The sequence below is a fragment of the Biomphalaria glabrata genome, chromosome 5 (genome assembly GCF_947242115.1).
Source record: "Biomphalaria glabrata chromosome 5, xgBioGlab47.1, whole genome shotgun sequence".
Lineage (NCBI taxonomy): Eukaryota > Metazoa > Mollusca > Gastropoda > Planorbidae > Biomphalaria > Biomphalaria glabrata.
In genome coordinates this window covers 35,396,018-35,418,328 of record NC_074715.1, presented here as the reverse complement: position 1 = coordinate 35,418,328, position 22,311 = coordinate 35,396,018, and the positions used below count along the sequence as shown (strand labels likewise).

Sequence of the window (22,311 nt, the reverse complement as noted above, 5' to 3'; positions counted from 1 at the left end):
AACTATATAATCAGCAGCTATTGGCTTTATAGCTTCATATTTCAATGCATATATAGGCCTATGGACACGTAATGTTGGTTTATTGTGGGGTAAAAATGTGTGTGTATGCATGTGTGTGTGTGTGTGTGTGTATAAAACAGAAGAATGTGATTTATTAAGGTGAATGATGTCAACAAACTGATGGCGTGATGATAGTGTTGTTGTATCACATTCGCCTTGAATGGTTTTACATGCATACAGCTAATCAGATTAAATATGGCCGACAGCCCGCACAATTTTTTTTATTACATAGGACCGATCTGTAAGTTGGATACGATATTTCTTGGGTGGATTTTCAGACGACTATAATGGCTAAATGGTAAGTACTGAATGTATTCCATTCTATAATCGTTTTTCTTACCTTTATATAGATCTTAATTGTATTAGTGGTAGGTCAAGCCTTTGTTCTATCCTAATATATCTAGAAATAAAACAAAATAATGCAAGCTCAGTATATCTCTAACACTGGCTAAATAAACCTTCAACAAAATAATAATTTACGAAAACTTTCGAACTTTTAAAATTAAAAATATGTCGCTAAAGTTTTGTATGTAATTAAATAAATATCATCTGAGCTCTTAAACAATAGTTCATTTGTATTTCATCTTTGTCACTGATATTCTAACAGTTTGAGAGAGCAACTCATATAGACAGGTAATAGATTGTAGTGAAGCCACGAGAACCTTAATGTTAACTGCAGAGATTGCCCAGATGAAACATGCTATTGAAGTCCTCTGTCTTCCGTTTGTCACTTATGTGAGTTACGTTATGCAGCTTTTTCATTCAGAAGTCAGTAGCTACCGAGTAGCTACCAAGTAACTACAAAGTTGCTGTATAGATGCAAGACACGAAGGAGAAAAGTTGCTACCAGGTAGCTACCATGTTGTTGTATAGATGCAAGACACGAAGGAGAAAAGTTGCTACCAGGTAGCTACCATGTTGCTGTATAGATGCAAGACACGAAGGAGAAAAGTTGCTACCAGGTAGCTACCAAGTTGCTGTATAGATGCAAGACACGAAGGAAAAAAGTTGCTACCAGGTAGCTACCATGTTGCTGTATAGATGCAAGACACGAAGGAGAAAAGTTGCAACCAGGTAGCTACCATGTTGCTGTATAAATGCAAGACACGAAGGAGAAAAGTTGCTACCAGGTAGCTACCATGTTGCTGTATAAATGCAAGACACGAAGGAGAAAAGTTGCTACCAGGTAGCTACCAAGTTGCTGTATAGATGCAAGACACGAAGGAAAAAAGTTGCTACCAGGTAGCTACCATGTTGCTGTATAGATGCAAGACACGAAGGAGAAAAGTTGCAACCAGGTAGCTACCATGTTGCTGTATAGATGCAGGACACGAAGGAGAAAAGTTGCTACCAGGTAGCTACCATGTTGCTGTATAGATGCAAGACACGAAGGAGAAAAGTTGCTACCAGGTAGCTACCATGTTGCTGTATAGATGCAAGACACGAAGGAGAAAAGTTGCTACCAGGTAGCTACCAAGTTGCTATATAGATGCAAGAAACGAAAAGGAAAAGTCATCTCTGTCTCTGGGTACACGGAATAAGATTCCTATTGGATCTAAATGTCTTGGGTCAAGATGAAGAGTCATGAGCACTTGATGCATACAATTATTCAGCCTCAACAACAAGTCGTCCTACTGAATATAACATAGAGACCAAGACTTCCTATAAGTGTCAGCAAAGTGTGGACTTGTGATCTCTAATGACATAGAGACCAAGACTTCCTATAAGTGTCAGCAAAGTGTGGACTTGAGATCTCTAATGACATAGAGACCAAGACTTCCTATAAGTGTCAGCAAAGTGTGGACTTGTGATCTCTAATGACATAGAGACCAAGACTTCCTATAAGTGTCAGCAAAGTGTGGACTTGAGATCTCTAATGACATAGAGACCAAGACTTCCTATAAGTGTCAGCAAAGTGTGGACTTGTGATCTCTAATGACATAGAGACCAAGACTTCCTATAAGTGTCAGCAAAGTGTGGACTTGTGATCTCTAATGACATAGAGACCAAGACTTCCTATAAGTGTCAGCAAAGTGTGGACTTGTGATCTCTAATGACATAGAGACCAAGACTTCCTATAAGTGTCAGCAAAGTGTGGACTTGTGATCTCTAATGACAAAGAGACCAAGACTTCCTATAAGTTTCAGGAAAGTGTGGACTTGTGATCTCTACTGACATAGAGTCCAAGACTTTCTATAAGTTTCAGGAAAGTGTGGACTTGTGATCTCTACTGACATAGAGTCCAAGAGTTTCAGGAAAGTGTGGACTTGTGATCTCTACTGACATAGAGTCCAAGAGTTTCAGGAAAGTGTGGACTTGTGATCTCTACTGACATAGAGTCCAAGAGTTTCAGGAAAGTGTGGACTTGTGATCTCTACTGACATAGAGTCCAAGAGTTTCAGGAAAGTGTGGACTAATGTTCTCTTGTCACTATTCACAAAAAGTCTTTGTGTTTTAAATATTTGATGCGCTGTATCTTTGTGGAATTAGCCTGAACGCGTACTTCGGTACTTAGAAAAGACCACAGCTTAGCTTTTGAGTGCTGACCTTATCCCAGCAGATGGACCTTGTGACGTCATAGTGGTTAGCCTGATAATATAGACAAAAAAATCGGGTAAATATACGATGAACGAATGCTCTTCAAAAACAACTGAAATATTACTTGCTCATTCTTTTATACCTTTTTTCATTCTGTCTGTCTGTCTCTCTCTCTATCTCTCTTCCTCTTTAAGTCAACTTATCGATCTCTCTCTTTTTTTTTTTCGCTAACTAAGCCAATCTCTCACTCTTGCCCGTTTCCTCAGTCTGTCTCAATTTTATTCCACTATCAGTCTCTCTCCCCCACTCTCTCTCCCCCTCTCTCTCCCCCCCCCTCTCTTTCTCCCATTTCCTCAACAAGTCTCGCCACTTAGAATCGAACAACACAATGAAACAAGCACAATTTAAAAAAAATATCTTTTTTAAAATAACTAAAGTTATCTAAAGGAAAGAAATCCACACTTATAGTTATATCTCTAAATAGTGGAATTTATTTCCCTTATTCGATATCAAACAAAAATTATTATTATTAAGAATTAATTGACTAATTGGTTAGTTGTTTAATTGATTCATGTTTTGTGAAGTTAAATAAATAAAAGGTTACAGTTTCTCAACTTGACCCGAGAACGAAATAACATGTACAAACCTTTTTATCAGACAGACAGACAGACAGCGTAAGTTGATATAAGCTTTGTAAAAAGCAAGATAGATCTAGATCCACTCTAAATTTGTGTATGTATGCTCATATAGGTAGAAAAAAACAACAGAAAACTCCACACACACACGCACACACACACACACATATACTGAAGACTGAAAGATCGGATTTTCCCTTTTTTCTTTCCTCGGATCACTGCGAAGTGTTTTAGCGCTACGCTGAACTCAATGTTTTCTCTCGGTCTTGGACAGCGGCACTTTTTTTTTTCTCGCGCTGCGATGTGCCACGGACCATTCCTGCTCCCCGTTGGCTGGGGCGTTCGTTCTCTGGTGTCTGGTGTTATGCTCACACTGCTAGATTCTAGTCTCTTTTGGATGTCTTTCTATATCATCACTGAGGTTTTTTTCTCTCTAATAAACAAACATTTAATGGACTCTTTCAGTCACCATAGCAACGGACTCGAGGGATTGAGTATATTAAAGTAAAAGGTACGTTGTTTTTTTTACTACCTTAACTTGACCTCTTGTTCTTTTCAACAAGTTACATAATGGTTTAAATCAACATGTTCTTGTCTATGATTGGACACTCACTTTCAATAACTAGAGTGTCTGTATCTAATAAACAAAAGACCAGTTATTGTCTTCAATATTTGACATCGCAGCAGCAGCAGCAGGGCTGGTGGACGTTGTTTTTTTATCTGGTTGATAATCGAGGTCAACAAAAATCTGATAAAGATAGAACATTCAGTGTAGATATAATGAACTATAATTACACTATTTGGTGTAATATATTGGTAATAATAAGCATAATAATAATTATTATTATAATTATAATAATCTTTATATCCTTGAGGAAATGTAACTTACTAATTGTGAATTAAACTGAACAAAAGATGAGGGCAAACGAATCACACGCCAGCACACACACACACAATAAAATTTCCAACTACAGTGTCACTTATACATCAGATGTGAAGTTTACATTGGAGAGTCTGAGTCTAGTCAATGTATCTACTAGAGACAGACAAATCACAATTAGATCTGTAATAAGTCATTGGTTAATGATGTAAATCATTTGAATATAATTAACTATCATCTTAAATATAAATAATCAGATCTCCAGGTAAAGGCATTTTGGAATCTTTAGTGCGTAGAAATTGGAAAGGGTAGGGTGCGGTCAAAGTTTTAGCATTTCTGTTTATTTCCGGCCTTAATCCAAAATAAGATTTATGCTACATGTAACGTAGATGTTGCGTAGAGTGTTTTGTGGTGGCGTTGGCCTCCGCTTTTAAAACGCTTTTATAACACAATTGAAAGCCAGTTTTCTATCGGTCATGTATCGCATAAAGAAAAACTGAATACAAATTTTTTTAATGTTATTTTTTTCCGCGCGTGGATGAGCAGGAGTTGTTTTGTTTTTTTTAATCGTTATAAAGCTCAACAAAAACAACAAAGTTTCTAACCCAATATTTTAAACTTCACTGACTTGTTCGTTTTTTTTTCTTATTAAAGTGCACGGCATTTAAAACATATTTTTTAATATCCCTGCGGATGACCCCTCAAACTTCCTGCCAGTTTTAATGGGTATCTATAGCTACAGTCTGATTTTAACAAAATTGCAATATATATACATATATATACAGTGCTTTTTGTGTAAAATAAATAGGTGCCGGAACTCAGTGATGAATTGCCTAACTTTTAACTACTAATAAATTAATAATAAACGTTAAAATACGAGAAAAGTAGTAATGTTTTACCCCACATTGAAAAAGGTGCCGGTAAGCCGTACCGATGCGTACCGTCACAAAAAAGCCCTATATATATATATAATACAAAACCACTGACAGATTCAAGTATCAACAGATCTCTTCAACTATTAATCGAATCGGCATGAACTATTTTGTACACAGATTCCTTCTAACTCTTAGTATATATATTCTCGATTTTAACCTTTTCTTGTCTGATCGGTCAAATGTTACCCTCGTGGCCTGCCATCGTTTAGTTGACGTCTTTTGCATGATCAAAACAGGCCCACTACAAAGATACAATTTACCCCCTCCAACTCCTCTCTTGATCTGTGCAATGCCCAACCTGGACATCTGTAATCAACTGACGCTTTAGCTTCTTCACCCTTATCTCTATTTCTGGGGTGTTTAAACCATCGGTAATGCAGAACCCTTCCTTTATGCTTGCTCTCCATAAGGATGTTACCAGTTCTTTTCTCCCATTGTGTCATTCTAAAGAGATTCATGTCACTCTTGCATGCATCAGTATACCTTAGCAGTGGACGACCTGCAGCTCTCCTGCCTTCTGTTAGATCACCTTACAAAATATCTTGTGGGAAACGACCAGTGGCATTCTGTGAACATGTCCAAGTTATCTATGGCGCGGACATCCAGGCAAATTGCTGGAGATATATAGTTTTATAGTTTTTATTTTGGGTGATGATGTCAATCTGTTCTAAGTCTTTATTCAGTTTGTTTAATGAGCTAGTTTCGTCTGGAGTAGGTATTGACTGATATTGACTTCCTTCTTAACAACTCTTCACATGTTCACTAACAACACGCTCTACGGGACAAAAAGATAAAAAGATAAAAGCTGAATACAAGTATAATGGAGAAAAACATCTTAAGATGCAGGTGAAGTCATTTCACTATAATCTTTCAACAGAAGCTGACATTATTTAGATCTTGAATCAAGAATAGTAGCTACCAGTATTATTTGCAGTAAGCTACCAGCTAGTCCTTCTAATTATTGCAGTAAGCTACCAGCTAGTCCTTCTAATTATTGCAGTAAGCTACCAGCTAGTCCTTCTAATTATTGCAGTAAGCTACCAGCTAGTCCTTCTAATTATTGCAGTAAGCTACCAGCTAGTCCTTCTTAAACAGCCCCTGAAAGTTAACACCAACATTAAGACCAAACTTGTGAACTCCCCACTCTCCCATTGAAATGTAAGAACAGAAGTCAACATTTGTTCAACAGATGCTTCAGACTAAGTGCAGACAAAAGTAAACGAGATCAAATGAGGAAAGATGACACCAGGAAAACATTGGTTGCCTTACAACATAACACATTTAGGACAGAACAAAGAAAACGATAACTTATTACTCCTATTTTTTTGTTGAATTTTTACTTCAATAATTTTTTAAAATCTATTAAAGAATCCGGCCCCTTGATTTTCGCCATATTTTTGTTGTTGCCATTGCATCGTTTGAAGCAAGACTTTTGTCTCTCCAACGTGATCTCCGTACTGAGACAGCGCTAGGCTCTAGTGTCCACTAACAGTCCCCAACGTGATCTCCGTACTGAGACAGCGCTAGGCTCTAGTTCCACTAACAGTCTTGTAGACCTTTTTGTTGGCTTTCCTAGTCGTTAAAGTCGGACAGGACGAAATGGCTGAACTGAAATGAGCATGGAATGTTTGGTAGAATGTTGTTGTTTTTTTAACTTTAAAAAAAAAGTTGTATCAATTTCCAAATACAACAAAACAAACAGCTCAACATTCAATCATTCAACCAACGTGAACAGAAAACAAAAAACTGAGATCAGAGAAGAAAAACTAAGGCCAGGCTAAATGAGCATAAAGTATTACTATGTGACACGTAATGCAAGCGTCAAGGTCTCACTTGACCTGTAAAACATTAGTTTGAAGATGTTACTATAACTTTCCCTTATTACTAAAAATAGTTAAGAGCGTTGAAAAATGAGTTGCTGGCGAAACTAATGTTTAGTGAGGGTATATATTTATATATATACAAGGGAAGATAAAAAGAGGGAGTGAGTCATAATAGTTTCACATTGCACATTAAGCCTACTTTTGTGAACCTTTAACAGAAATGTATTTCAGATTGTGTCTTTTTAGTTAATGTTCAATTGTTTCGTGACTCTTCTTGAATTTTCAAAGTTCTATTTCAGAAAAAGTTTTCGGTTATTTCTTCAGTATCTCTGGCAACATTGCGGGTCATCATACATACTTTCTAAAATACTGAGACATTAACCATCCCATCCTATCCTTACACCAAGTTATGTCCGCTTCTATAGGGGCCACAATTATGTCTACGCCACAGGTTTTGAAAAAATTTAATATTTGGAATACATTTTATAACATGAGTGACATCTTTGGTTTAAAAAAAACTTATCACGAAATATTGATGGGTGAAGATGGGTGATGATTTATTAACATACAAATGAAAATGATTCTAAGTATTATCAATCTATAAAGGAAGGAATTTTTTTTCGGGTGGAGGGTTTTGGGGGGATTTTTTTCTCCCTCTCCCCCGCAAAAAAATTATATATATGTGAGTGTGTGTGTACATAATTAATCTTTTTTACATTCTGACCCTTCATTCTTTCGGAAGACGCTTATTGTATTCTAGAATAGGTTCTTCCTGGAGTTAGTGGAAAACTTTGTAGACTCCCCGCCATTGCCAGCAAAGGGGTCTGGGGGAGCGCTGTAAGCTCACCCAACGCCCCGCCATCAAGCACTATTTCCGGTATTGAAATATATGTGTGTTTATACATAATTAATCTTTATTACATTCTGACACTTGATTCTTTCCGAAGACGTTTATTGTACCCTAGAATAGGTTCTTCACAGAGTTAGTGGAAACAATTGTAGACTCCTCGTTCTTGCCAAAACGCACTATTTCCGGTATTGAAAGCCAACAAAATGCATATTCTGAGGTATCTACACTGCATTATCCTGCTATTAAAATGTTTTATTTCAAAAACCTAATCTGCTATTCTTACTTAGGTCCTCCCTCGTCGTTCGGCGCATTGGGCGGCAAGCTGCTTCCACAAAAATCTGTCACTGACAATGTCTGAAGCCTCTTCCACCCTGCTCTGAGGAACTCCATGAAAGTGTGGCGCCAAGTTGTACTAGGATCTCCCTGTTTGCGCTTTCCTCGTAATGGCCTCTATGTCATCGCAACTCTTACTATGCGTAATTCATTTAGTTGGAGAACATGTCCCGCAAACCTCATGCGACGCTCTGTCATAATCTTACTAAGGGTCGACTCCCAATTTGGCATAGGATTTCCTTGATTTAGACCCGATCTCTATAACTGACTCCTAAAATCCGTCTTAGCAATCTTTGTTGAGCCACATTTAGTCTTTTTCAATTTCGGCAGATGACTATTCACTGCACTTTATTAATGGAGCCCAGCCACTGGTAGAAATTTGTAACCTCTCTTGGCTATGCTTTTGGAATTAGGTGACTGTAGTTTGCTTTAAATTTTATATTGAAAAGGGAAGTTTTTATCGTCAAAATCATTTTTTTTATATTAAAAACCCCCTTAGCTACGCTCATAGAATTAGGTGACTATAGTTTGCTTTAGAATAAAATTAAAGAGAAAGGTTTTCAACCTCAAAACTCTCAGTATGGGGGTATTTAAACTCAAAACCACCAAGAGGGGTTTTAAACTTTCAAAATAAAGCCATCTGGAAAAGGGGTTTAAACTCAAAACACCACTTGGCTTGGCTACGCTCATAGAATTTTGAGTGTGTAATATGCTTTTTGTTATATTGAAGAGGTGTTTTTTTTTTTAGCTTCAAACCCCCGCTGAACATATATATATATGTTATGAGTGATTTGAAAACTCCCTTAAAGACCACTAATGATGCCTTTACTGAAAGAATCGGAAGGCTAGACGGCGTGAGTCACTTGTAAACAAATCTAAACCAGCGCATTAGGTAAACACTGTGAACTTGCGTGTTAGAGGTTGACATGCTACACAATTCAATAGGCTGCACTCGGCTAAAGGTTAAGTCGGCTTTGGGGGCATTTTTTAACAAGCCGAACATTTAAATATTTAATTGAAACATTTGAATCTCTAGTTGCAACAATGGAATCATTAATTGAAACATTTTAATATTTAATTGAAACATTTGAATCTTTAGATGAAACATTTGAATCTTTAGATGAAACATTTGAATCTTTAATTGAAACATTTGAATCTTTAATTGAAACATTTGAATCCTTAATTGAAACATTTGAACCTTTGAGAGTGTTCCCTACCTTTAATTATTTCACAGTTGCCCACGAACTCTCAAAGTTAGTGCAGTTCTCAGTATGTAAAATGTACGTCCTTGACCTTTCAAAATTATTTTGTTTTTTTGCGACCTTTTTTTTTGTTGTCTCTGTGCATGTCCCGCTTCAATCTCGAAAAAAAAAAGGAAATTCTATCGAAACTCTGATTTCTCCAGGCCCTCATCGTGCTCCAAATAAGCGCCAATCTACTTTTGGTCTTCCAAAAGTGTGACAAATAATAGGCACGCTTAATGTTGGTACATAGAGCATTTTCAAAGCAAGGTGAAAATCTGTTTAAGATAAGATAAGATAAGATAATTTTTATTGATCCAATCAAATGGAAATTCAGTTTGACTACAATTGACAACCTCAGCGTAACTGCTGTACAATAACAATATAGATGAAAACTTCGAACAACATTCACACACTAAACACATACACATTCACAACCAGCGCTTTATAAATTAGACTTCTATGTACTTCTCGATGACGACAGCTGATATTGTAACACTCTGACCGAAAGTGAGATAAAGGAGTTTTTAAATCTTTCTGTTTTAGTCCTAATGAAAAGGAGACGACCACTTCATTCAGATCTTATTTAACAGTGGTTTAATGGGTGCAGGTTGTCTTTCAGAATCGTGAATGTTTTGGAAAGGCATCTTTCATGAAAAAGCTCTTCAAGAGATGGTAGCTGTGTTCGAGTGATATACGATACTTTTTTAATTAGTGTAAGTCTTAGTGCCAGTGAAGTATTACCATACCAGCAGGTGATGGCAAAGTTGATTAGACTGCTGATGATTGCTGTATAGAAAAGTTTAATAATTGTTTTGTCGATGTTACATTTTCTTAGCTTTCTGAGATAGAAGAGTCGTTGGTGAATTTTTGAGTAAAGGTTTTGGCAGTGTTCCCTCCATTTCAGTTTGTTGTTGATGGTTGTACCTAGGTATTTCTAGTCTTGGACTTGTTCTACGGTTTGGTTGTTTATTTGTATTTCTGCAAGATGGCCTTTACGTTTCCTAAAATCAGTAGTTTAGATCTGGATTATTTGCAACTCCAGATTTTATAGAAGGCACAGAGTGGCCTAAAAGTGAACTGCTTTAGTTTAGATCTGGATTATTTGCAACTCCAGATTTTATAGAAGGCACAGAGTGGCCTAAAAGTGAACTGCTTTTAAAGTCATGGAGTATAGAACTTGGGTTGCGCTACTCGTCAAAAGACAATAATTACAGTACCGTATCAGAAATTTCTCATCACTGACTTGTACTAAACAAAGAAAGACAAGAGATAGTGGAGACAATCAATAGAAGAGAGAAAGAAGGAAAAAGAAAAGTTCCTGGTGTCTCAACCTTCAGAGGACAAGAAAAAAAAACTGTCTTGGGTTACCAAAACCATTTTTAATTGCATGTGTTGACTTTATATATATATATATTTTTAATATTTAGTTAGAGCATGATGCCAAGTAACATCGAATGTATCGTTGTTTTTCAAAGATGTTCTTCCAAAATCTTTCAAGAAATTAAAATAGGCAAGAAACTTTCACTATCTCTCATTAGCTACCACATTTAATTATTCAAACAGTTTTCTCTCACGAGTTCTCTCGTCACAAAATTGCCTCATTCTAAGAACAGTAACTCTTCTATTTAGGAAAGAACATTTTTTTTTGTCTTCGTTTTTATTTGTAGAGATTCGGAACGTCTGGTCCGTGTTCTTTCTTTCTATCTCGTTCATTCTGGCCATCTCTCTATCTCGTTCATTTTGGCCATCTCTCTATCTCGTTCATCACGACATGGCCTAAATTGTGCCGATGTGCCTCAAATCAAAAAAAAAAATCATATCTCGTTCATTTTGGCCATCTCTCTATCTCGTTCATTTATTTTTGGCCATCTCTCTATCTCATTCATTTTGGCCATTTCTCTATCTCGTTCATTCATTATGGCCATCTCTCTATCTCGTTCATTTATTTTGACTATCTCTCTATCTTGTTCACATATCCTGGCCATCTCTCTATCTTGTTCACATATCCTGGCCATCTCTCTATCTTGTTCACATATCCTGGCCATCTCTCTATCTTGTTCACATATCCTGGCCATCTCTCTATCTTGTTCACATATCCTGGCCATCTCTCTATCTCGTTCATTTATTTTGGCTATCTCTCTATCTTGTTCACATATCCTGGCCATCTCTCTATCTTGTTCACATATCCTGGCCATCTCTCTATCTCTTTCATTTATTTTGGCTATCTCTCTATCTTGTTCACATATCCTGGCCATATCTCTATCTTGTTCACATATCCTGGCCATCTCTCTATCTCGTTCATTTATTTTGGCTATCTCTCTATCTTGTTCACATATCCTGGCCATCTCTCTATCTTGTTCACATATCCTGGCCATCTCTCTATCTTGTTCACATCTCCTGGCCATCTCTCTATCTCGTTCATTTATTTTGGCTATCTCTCTATCTTGTTCACATATCCTGGCCATCTCTCTATCTTGTTCACATATCCTGGCCATCTCTCTATCTTGTTCACATATCCTGGCCATCTCTCTATCTCGTTCATTTATTTTGGCAATCTCTCTATCTTGTTCAGATATCCTGGCCATCTCTCTATCATGTTCACCTATCCTGGCCATCTCTCTATCTTGTTCACCTATCCTGGCCATCTCTCTATCTTGTTCACCTATCCTGGCCATCTCTCTATCTTGTTCACCTATCCTGGCCATCTCTCTATCTTGTTCACCTATCCTGGCCATCTCTCTATCTTGTTCACCTATCCTGGCCATCTCTCTACCTTGTTCACCTATCCTGGCCATCTCTCTATCTTGTCTATCTCTGTCACCTCCCCTTAGCCCCGGCTGTCATTTGAGTCCGTCTGAAACAGGCTTATTGCCAAGGCTGTGTTGCCCAGTTCCGACGTCTCATGTCGTTTGGAGTGACCATTGTGGCCTTTTACACTGTGTCACTCAGAGTTAGTATGGTGCTCCAAGTGACCAGTCATCAGAAGTGACCACGATTGCTTTATCACCCCCAGGTTCCGCAGTCAGGGCCGGATTTTGTAATGAGTCGCCCGTGGGGTCGGTGTGAAAATAGCGTTAGGTTGATTACCTCTAAGAAACACACAACGAGAGAGAGAGAGAGAGAGAGAGAGAGAGAGAGAGAGAGAGATGAGGACGGGGGAATTAATTCTCCCCTTAGACATCGCAGTACTCAGTACATAGGAACAGATTTTGTACTAGTCTCTCTACCAATAGACAAGTCTTCTATGTGGCGTCACAGTTACCTATGGAATGATAACTAAAAGATATTTTATTTACAAATCTATCTTAAATTTGAAATCACAACTGAACAAGTAACTAAGAATTGTTAAGCAATATAGAGTTAGATAAATTGTTAGTTTTACAGTATGCAAAGCCCGTAATCATTGAGTAGACTTTTCATTTTGTATGTAATCGGGGATTGAAATATATGTATATCCATAAAATAATATTAATTATGGTACATATATTTCAATCCCCGATTACATAATACATTTTTGGTTCTGTTACATGACAGATCATGGAAATATCGATAGAATCATATATTAACAAGATACAATACTTCTCAATGAAACCTTAATCATTTCCTCTCTTTACCCTTCATTCTTTTTTCCCCTCTTTTCTCACTCTCTCTCTCTCTCTCTCACTCACTCTCTCTCTCACTCTCTCTCACTCTCTCTCTCACTCTCTCTCACTCACTCTCTCTCTCACTCTCTCTCACTCTCTCTCTCTCTCTCTCTCTCTGTTAACCCATAGTTCCTCGTGTACTTGTCTATTTTTGTCATTCTGAATTGAACATCGTCACTTTGGCCTTATGTGTCATTTGGTCTATATCTCACATTGATCTATTGTGCCAAGTTGATCTATACCTCTATATGTCACATTGATCTATTGTGCCAAGTTGATCTATACCTCTATATCTCACATTGATCTATTGTGCCAAGTTGATCTATACCTCTATATCTCACATTGATCTATTGTGCCAAGTTGATCTATACCTCTATATCTCACATTGATCTATTGTGCCAAGTTGATCTATACCTCTATATCTCACATTGATCTATTGTGCCAAGTTGATCTATACCTCTATATCTCACATTGATCTATTGTGCCAAGTTGATCTGTAGCTCTATATGTCACATTGATCTATTGTGCCAAGTTGATCTATAACTCTATATGTCACATTGATCTATTGTGCCAAGTTGATCTGTAACTCTATATGTCACATTGATCTATTGTGCCAAGTTGATCTATAACTCTATATGTCAGATTGATCTATTGTGCCAAGTTGATCTATAACTCTATATGTCAGATTGATCTATTGTGCCAAGTTGATCTATAACTTTATATGTCACATTGATCTATTGTGCCAAGTTGAACTATAATTCTATATGTCACATTGATCTATTGTGCCAAGTTGATCTATAACTTTATATGTCACATTGATCTATTGTGCCTAGTTGATCTGTAACTCTATATGTCACATTGATCTATTGTGCCAAGTTGATCTATAACTCTATATGTCAGATTGATCTATTGTGCCAAGTTGATCTATAACTTTATATGTCACATTGATCTATTGTGCCAAGTTGATCTATAATTCTATATGTCACATTGATCTATTGTGCCAAGTTGATCTATAACTTTATATGTCACATTGATCTATTGTGCCAAGTTGATCTATACCTCTATATGTCACATTGATCTATTGTGCCAAGTTGATCTATACCTCTATATGTCACATTGATCTATTGTGCCAAGTTGATCTATACCTCTATATGTCACATTGATCTATTGTGCCAAGTCAATCTATAACTCTATATGTCACATTAATCTATTGTGCCAAGTTGATCTATACCTCTATATGTCACATTGATCTATTGTGCCAAGTCCATCTATAACTCTATATGTCACATTGATCTATTGTGCCAAGTCCATCTATAACTCTATATGTCACATTGATCTATTGTGCCAAGTTGATCTGTAGCTGTATATGTCACATTGATCTATTGTGCCAAGTTGATCTGTAGCTGTATATGTCACATTGATCTATTGTGCCTAGTTGATCTGTAACTTTATATGTCACATTGATCTATTGTGCCAAGTAGATCTATAACTCTATATCTCACATTGATCTATTGTGCCAAGTTGATTTATAACTCTATATGTCACATTGATCTATTGTGCCAAGTTGATCTATAACTCTATATGTCACATTGATCTATTGTGCCAAGTTGATCTATAACTCTATATGTCACATTGATCTATTGTGCCAAGTTGATTTATAACTCTATATGTCACATTGATCTATTGTGCCAAGTTGATTTATAACTCTATATGTCACATTGATCTATTGTGCCAAGTTGATTTATAACTCTATATGTCACATTGATCTATTGTGCCAAGTTGATCTGTAGCTGTATATGTCACATTGATCTATTGTGCCAAGTTGATTTATAACTCTATATGTCACATTGATCTATTGTGCCAAGTTGATTTATAACTCTATATGTCACATTGATCTATTGTGCCAAGTTGATCTGTAGCTGTATATGTCACATTGATCTATTGTGCCAAGTTGATTTATAACTCTATATGTCACATTGATCTATTGTGCCAAGGTGATATAAAACTCTATATCTCACATTGATCTATTGTGCCAAGTTGATCTATAACTCTATATGTCACATTGATCTATTGTGCCAAGTTGATTTATAACTCTATATGTCACATTGATCTATTGTGCCAAGTTGATCTGTAGCTGTATATGTCACATTGATCTATTGTGCCAAGTTGATCTATAACTCTATATGTCACATTGATCTATTGTGCCAAGTTGATCTGTAGCTGTATATGTCACATTGATCTATTGTGCCAAGTTGATTTATAACTCTATATGTCACATTGATCTATTGTGCCAAGTTGATTTATAACTCTATATGTCACATTGATCTATTGTGCCAAGTTGATCTGTAGCTGTATATGTCACATTGATCTATTGTGCCAAGTTGATTTATAACTCTATATGTCACATTGATCTATTGTGCCAAGGTGATATAAAACTCTATATCTCACATTGATCTATTGTGCCAAGTTGATCTGTAGCTGTATATGTCACATTGATCTATTGTGCCAAGTTGATCTATAACTCTATATGTCACATTGATCTATTGTGCCAAGTTGATCTGTAGCTGTATATGTCACATTGATCTATTGTGCCTAGTTGATCTGTAACTCTATATGTCACATTGATCTATTGTGCCAAGTTGATCTATAACTCTATATGTCACATTGATCTATTGTGCCAAGTTGATCTATAACTCTATATGTCACATTGATCTATTGTGCCAAGTTGATCTATAACTCTATATGTCACATTGATCTATTGTGCCAAGTTGATCTATAACTCTATATGTCACATTGATCTATTGTGCCAAGTTGATCTGTAGCTGTATATGTCACATTGATCTATTGTGCCTAGTTGATCTGTGTCGGTGCGTAGATTATGGCATTCTAGCACCAATGTGTATTAAGTGCACTATTTGTGAACGCACTTTCTTTTTGTTGCCTTGCTTGTAAGTTGATGGAGTGTTTTGTTCTGCTGGTGTAACGTTTGTTGAGATTCTTCTGTGTTCCCCTGTTTAGGGTGAGTATCTAAGGCATAACTGCGTTTCGCAGTTGTTTCGATGCCATAGTGATAGTCTACTAGACCTTTTTAGTTTGTCTTTACTTTGTCTTTACAGGGAGTTAGTTTGGGATTGGAAGTCTACGCTGGTGACTAAAGACAGCAGTGTGTTGTGTTGTGGTTTCGAACATAAATGTGTACGTTGTGGGACAGCAAGGGGTATAATTATTATTTAATTAATAAATTCACAGTATTTTAAAATGTTCCAAATTCAATGTCATTACTCCATTAGTTTGTCATCATACTTATATTTATATCATTAAATATTTACATTGTTACCAGTGAGTCATTTATTTATTGTAAGCACGAAGGTGCCTGGTTGAATGTCAGGGGCCCGGGCAAACGAGCTAAGGCCTTAACATAACCCTGACAATCTGTAACTCTATATGTCACATTGATCTATTGTGCCAAGTTGATCTATAACTCTATATGTCACATTGATCTATTGTGCCAAGTTGATCTGTAGCTGTATATGTCACATTGATCTATTGTGCCTAGTTGATCTGTAACTCTATATGTCACATTGATCTATTGTGCCAAGTTGATCTATAACTCTATATGTCACATTGATCTATTGTGCCAAGTTGATCTATAACTCTATATGTCACATTGATCTATTGTGCCAAGTTGATCTATAACTCTATATGTCAGATTGATCTATTGTGCCAAGTTGATCTATAACTCTATATGTCAGATTGATCTATTGTGCCAAGTTGAACTATAATTCTATATGTCACATTGATCTATTGTGCCAAGTTGATCTGTAGCTGTATATGTCACATTGATCTATTGTGCCTAGTTGATCTGTAACTCTATATGTCACATTGATCTATTGTGCCAAGTTGATCTATAACTCTATATGTCACATTGATCTATTGTGCCAAGTTGATCTATAACTCTATATGTCACATTGATCTATTGTGCCAAGTTGATCTATAACTCTATATGTCAGATTGATCTATTGTGCCAAGTTGATCTATAACTCTATATGTCAGATTGATCTATTGTGCAAAGTTGATCTATAACTTTATATGTCACATTGATCTATTGTGCCAAGTTGATCTATAACTCTATATGTCACATTGATCTATTGTGCCAAGTTGATCTATAACTCTATATGTCAGATTGATCTATTGTGCCAAGTTGATCTATAACTCTATATGTCACATTGATCTATTGTGCCAAGTTGATCTATAACTCTATATGTCTCGTTTGTCTACTTCTCTCGTTGGCCTGTGTGTCTCATTTTTCAATGTATCTCGTGGTCTATACTTATCGTTGGTCTATGTGTCTTGTTAGTTTATGACTCACATTATCTTAGTGCCATGTTATTTTATGTGTCACACTGTATGTCACGTTTGCCTGTATGTTACACAGGACTACGTGTCACGTTAGTCTATGTAAGTCACGTGATTGTAACTAGACAATCTCATCGCTACAACGATCCAAAAGATCGATGGCACGCAGCATAAACTATGGACAATCGATCGTGTCAGATGCTTTGTAAACTAATTATTTGATTAACTCCCCTATTATTTCCTGAGAAATCGCTAACAAGATCGGATGTACGGCTCCATGCAATCCACAACAAAACAGATCTACTTCCTAACAAGAAACAATGTCCTACAGATCTACTTCCTAACAAGAAACAATGTCCTACAGATCTACTTCCTAACAAGAAACAATGTTCTATAGATCTAGGCTACTTCCTAACAAGAAACAATGTCCTATAGATCTACTTCCTAACAAGAAACAATGTCCTACAGATCTACTTCCTAACAAGAAACAATGTCCTACAGATCTACTTCCTAACAAGAAACAATGTCCTACAGATCTACTTCCTAACAAGAAACAATGTTCTATAGATCTAGGCTACTTCCTAACAAGAAACAATGTCCTATAGATCTACTTCCTAACAAGAAACAATGTCCTATAGATCTACTTCCTAACAAGAAACAATGTTCTATAGATCTACTTCCTAGCAAGAAATAATGTCCTATAGATCTACTTCCTAACAAGAAACAATGTCCTATAGATCTACTTCCTAACAAGAAACAATGTCCTATAGATCTACTTCCTAACAAGAAACAATGTTCTAAGCAGATACACAAACACACACACGAATAGATTAGAAAATGGAATCAACTTTTTATTGATCACCTATTCAATGTAGACAAAAACTCCCTGAAATAAAATGTAACAAATTAACGCAAACTCTAGTCATCAAACATGTTATCAATGTCTTCAAATTTATTGAACTTGTTTCATCAGCTTCGATTTACTATCGATTTGTCAATGCCTAGTTTCACTTCTGCTTCCAGTATTGTTATCTTTTTTTTTTTTTGTGAACCATTTAAACTTGGCCTTTGATGAAATAGTAATAAAAAATAACCACAGTCAATGACGCATTGTATGACACTGGTCCTTTTATTTTTATGTCGCTAGTTTTAAGTTTTCAGTTCTAAGCTCAGCAAACGTTTTTATTGAAGTCCTACGTAATGTCTTTATCTCGTATGCATGGTGTATCGTAGTCAATCAGATTTCACAGGAGTGTCGATAATAGGTGCAACAGTTTCTCAAAAAGTTAAAAGTATAAATATAAAATATATATAAATATAAATGAGTCGTGAATCGTCTTGGAATTCACTAATGGAATTCGAGGAAAGTTTATGTAAAGAAATAACAGTATATCCTTAAAGTAGAAATAATGACTTTAGCAATAATACACTTGATCATTGTAAATGTATGATAAATTCATAGTAGTAGACTGAACATGAAGCTTAAAACTTTAGACTGAACAAACTGACTTTTTAGACCCTGATATTAGCTCGTCTCTCCTTTTTTCCACTTGAAAGTTCTCGTAGCGGAAATAAAGTACAAACTTTTTATTGCCAATTATGTCCCTTCACATATTTACTCTTCTGTTTTGAAACCGGAAGCTACGGAAGCCAATGTATAAATACATTTTTTGCTTACACTTCTCTTGAGACATTGGTCTTCCCAAAGTTTTTTTTTTTTTTTTTATTCGTGGAAATTCATAAATAGAAAAACAGACTATTCGTATTCTTATAATTTTCTGGACCAGTTCCTAGAGGTGGTATCTAGGATATTTTCGTGCTGCCATTGTTGATACTTTAAACAATTATTTGTTGTTTCTAAGAAAACATTATTCAATTTAAAAAAAAAATTTGTCAATTAATTATTGTTAATTAATTATTTTGTTTGAGTTTGAACAAGGGAAATAACTTGTACATTATTGATAGATATAGTTTTTAAGGACGAGTTCTTCCCCTTTAGATAAGCTTAGTTTTTGTTTAGAAAGGATTTATTATATTTTGTTTGTTTTTTGGTTTCTCTGGTGTCGTATTTGTTGAACTCTCTCGGTCTAGCCTCCCTTCCTCTACGTTTTACACTTAGCCAGAGAAATGTGTACAGCGTAGTGTCTCCTTCTCCCACTTTGTCTAGATTATAGTTTGAAGTTCAAAGTAAAGTCTCAGTTTCAGACCATGAATCTGTGGCCCACGGTGAACGAGCACAACTTTACTTTTCCTCAACTAAATTCAGGTACCCATTAGAACTGGGTGGATTCGGAGGCGCCCTAAAAATCACGAAATTAAAAATTCCAGTCCACCAGGATTCCGTCTGCAGAGAAAAAGGAGGGGGGGGGGGGGCAGGGGGGGGGGTGTACAAAATGTTCCAGTGTTTTTACTCTAACAATTATTACAAATTAAGAGAAAATAATGGCTCTATTAGTTGTATATAAGATTTATTGTCTTCTTTTAAAACGTATTTAAAATGTTTTTCTTTTTTATAAATTCATGACGACTTCTATAAATTGATATATTAAGTATCTTTTTTTTATTTAATATCAAAGACAAAGTGATATATATATATATAACACGAAATAGTCCTTGTGAACATATGTACAAAGATGACTTCTATGTGAACATATGTACAAAGATGACTTCCCTATCTAACAAAACCGCTGTGATACTCCTCTTCTTTGAAAGTTTAGAATTGTTCCTGTTTCTTCTTGTCAATATCTTGAAATTTAATGACATTTTCAAGCAGACGATAACTACCATTGAAGGTCATTTGGTCAAAACTAGCTTCTCATTTCTTGCCCGTGAACCTCGAGACGCGGGAGACAGAATGATGGCGGTGTCTTCAGATCTCAGGGAAATTGTCCAACGTTATGTGAGGCACGAAGCTAATAATAAGTCTGATGATTCAGTCCTACGGTTGGGGCCACGCGCAGAGTCACTTGTAAAGAAATATTTAGTGTAGTGAAATTATCTGCTCTTGGAGACGTAGTGGAGACTGTTGATTTGTACAAGTAAGGGTTGGGTTTAAATTTCCAAGTCACTATCAAAGTGACCAGATTGAGTCTATTAGTTTATTAAGACATGGCCGTGTTAAGATGTTCGTGTCTTCATTAACTGTAATAAGTGATTATTTCTGCTCAAGTATAACAAAAGTGAAACCAACTTATAATCCAATTCAACATAAGTAGAGAGATGTACAAAACAAACAAAATTCATTTTCTTGTTTCACCCCCAACACTAGAACGTTGGTCTCTGAGCCATAGAGACAGGAGACAAAGTAGGGAACGGTGAAATGGCAACGTTTATTTGAAGAGACTGGGAGAAAGAAAGAAAAAGAAAGAAGAAGAAGAGAGAAATAGAGAGAAACGAAGAAAGAGAGAGAGAAAGGAAGAAAGAGAGAGAAAGAAAGAGATAGAGAGAGAGAGAGAGAAGAAGAAGAGAGAGGGTAATAAAGAGAGAGAGAGAGAAAGAATAAAGAGAGATAGAAAGGAAGAAAGAGAAAGAAAGAAAGAGAGAGAAAGAAAGAGAGAAATAGAGGAAAAAATAGAGAGATAAAGAAAGAAAGACAGAGAAAGAAAGAAAGAGATAAACGAAGAAAGAGAGCGAAAGAAAGAGAGAAAGAAAAAGAAAGAAAAAAAGAAAGAGAGAGAGAATGAAAGAAAGAGAGAAAGAGAGAGAAAGAAAGAAAGAAAGAGATTTAAAACAAAAAATGGCAACGAAGTGTAAATTTAAATTGCGTTCTGCACATGTCAGACAACATGAAATTCTACAAAATGCCCGGAGGAAGTGTGAACGCTGGGAAAATGGCGGGAAATCAATAGACTTCCTGGTTACATTGCATTTTGATTTTATTTCTCTTTTCATTTAGTGTTATTTTTTGTTATATTCTTAAGTGTTTTACTCTGTTTAGTTATTGCTTATTTATTCCTTATATTCTATTATATTGTTAGCGTCTCAATTATATAGTCTTTTAAATGTTTCGATAAATATATTAAATTATTAGATTTTTAAGACTTAAAAAAATGTATGGTGGACCAGATGTGTCATATTTAGATCTTATCAAAGAGTTCCAGTAAAACTTTCATAAGACGATCAGGGTTGCAGTCGGAATTTGAGATCCTCGCTCTTTGTTTCATGGAGATAGTTTAGACATTACCTCGCTCTTTGTTTCATGGAGATAGTTTAGACATTACCTCGCTCTTTGTTTCATGGAGATAGTTTAGACATTACCTCGCTCTTTGTTTCATGGAGATAGTTTAGACATTACCTCGCTCTTTGTTTCATGGAGATAGTTTAGACATTACCTCGCTCTTTGTTTCATGGAGATAGTTTAGACATTACCTCGCTCTTTGTTTCATGGAGATAGTTTAGACATTACCTCGCTCTTTGTTTCATGGGGATAGTTTAGACATTACCTCGCTCTTTGTTTCATGGAGATAGTTTAGACATTACCTCGCTCTTTGTTTTATGGAGATAGTTTAGACATTACCTCGCTCTTTGTTTCATGGAGATAGTTTAGACATTACCTCGCTCTTTGTTTCATGGGGATAGTTTAGACATTACCTCGCTCTTTGTTTTATGGAGATAGTTTAGACATTACCTCGCTCTTTGTTTTATGGAGATAGTTTAGACATTACCTCGCTCTTTGTTTTATGGAGATAGTTTAGACATTACCTCGCTCTTTGTTTCATGGAGATAGTTTAGACATTACCTCGCTCTTTGTTTCATGGAGATAGTTTAGACATTACCTCGCTCTTTGTTTCATGGGGATAGTTTAGACATATATATGAAACAAAATAAAGAAAAGGTTTGAAAAAGTGTATTGTCACGTGGTGTATGCGTCCAGGTTGTCATATATTTCTAAACAAGAAGTTTGTACACATTGGCTTCTAGAAGCTTCGAGTTTCTACACACTTCAAAATAATGTAAGGGAGATAGAAATAAAATTAAACAACATTACTAGGAGTTTCGGACTGAAAAACTACC

At 36.0% G+C, this 22,311-nt stretch overlaps 1 protein-coding gene across 2 annotated transcripts in view; it reads left to right on the top strand.

Annotated features, from left to right (window-relative positions):
- Window positions 1-221: 221 nt before the first annotated feature.
- The window catches only part of LOC106064129 (uncharacterized), a 124,552-nt gene continuing 102,462 nt past the window's right edge, over window positions 222-22,311 (top strand). The window contains exon 1 of one of the 2 annotated variants that reach the window (XM_056030378.1): window positions 222-358. The gene's annotated coding sequence lies outside the window, so the exon portion shown is untranslated. Of the gene's footprint in view, window positions 359-3,401; window positions 3,745-22,311 lie in introns of those variants that run through there. The other variant, XM_056030377.1, reaches the window with a different exon arrangement.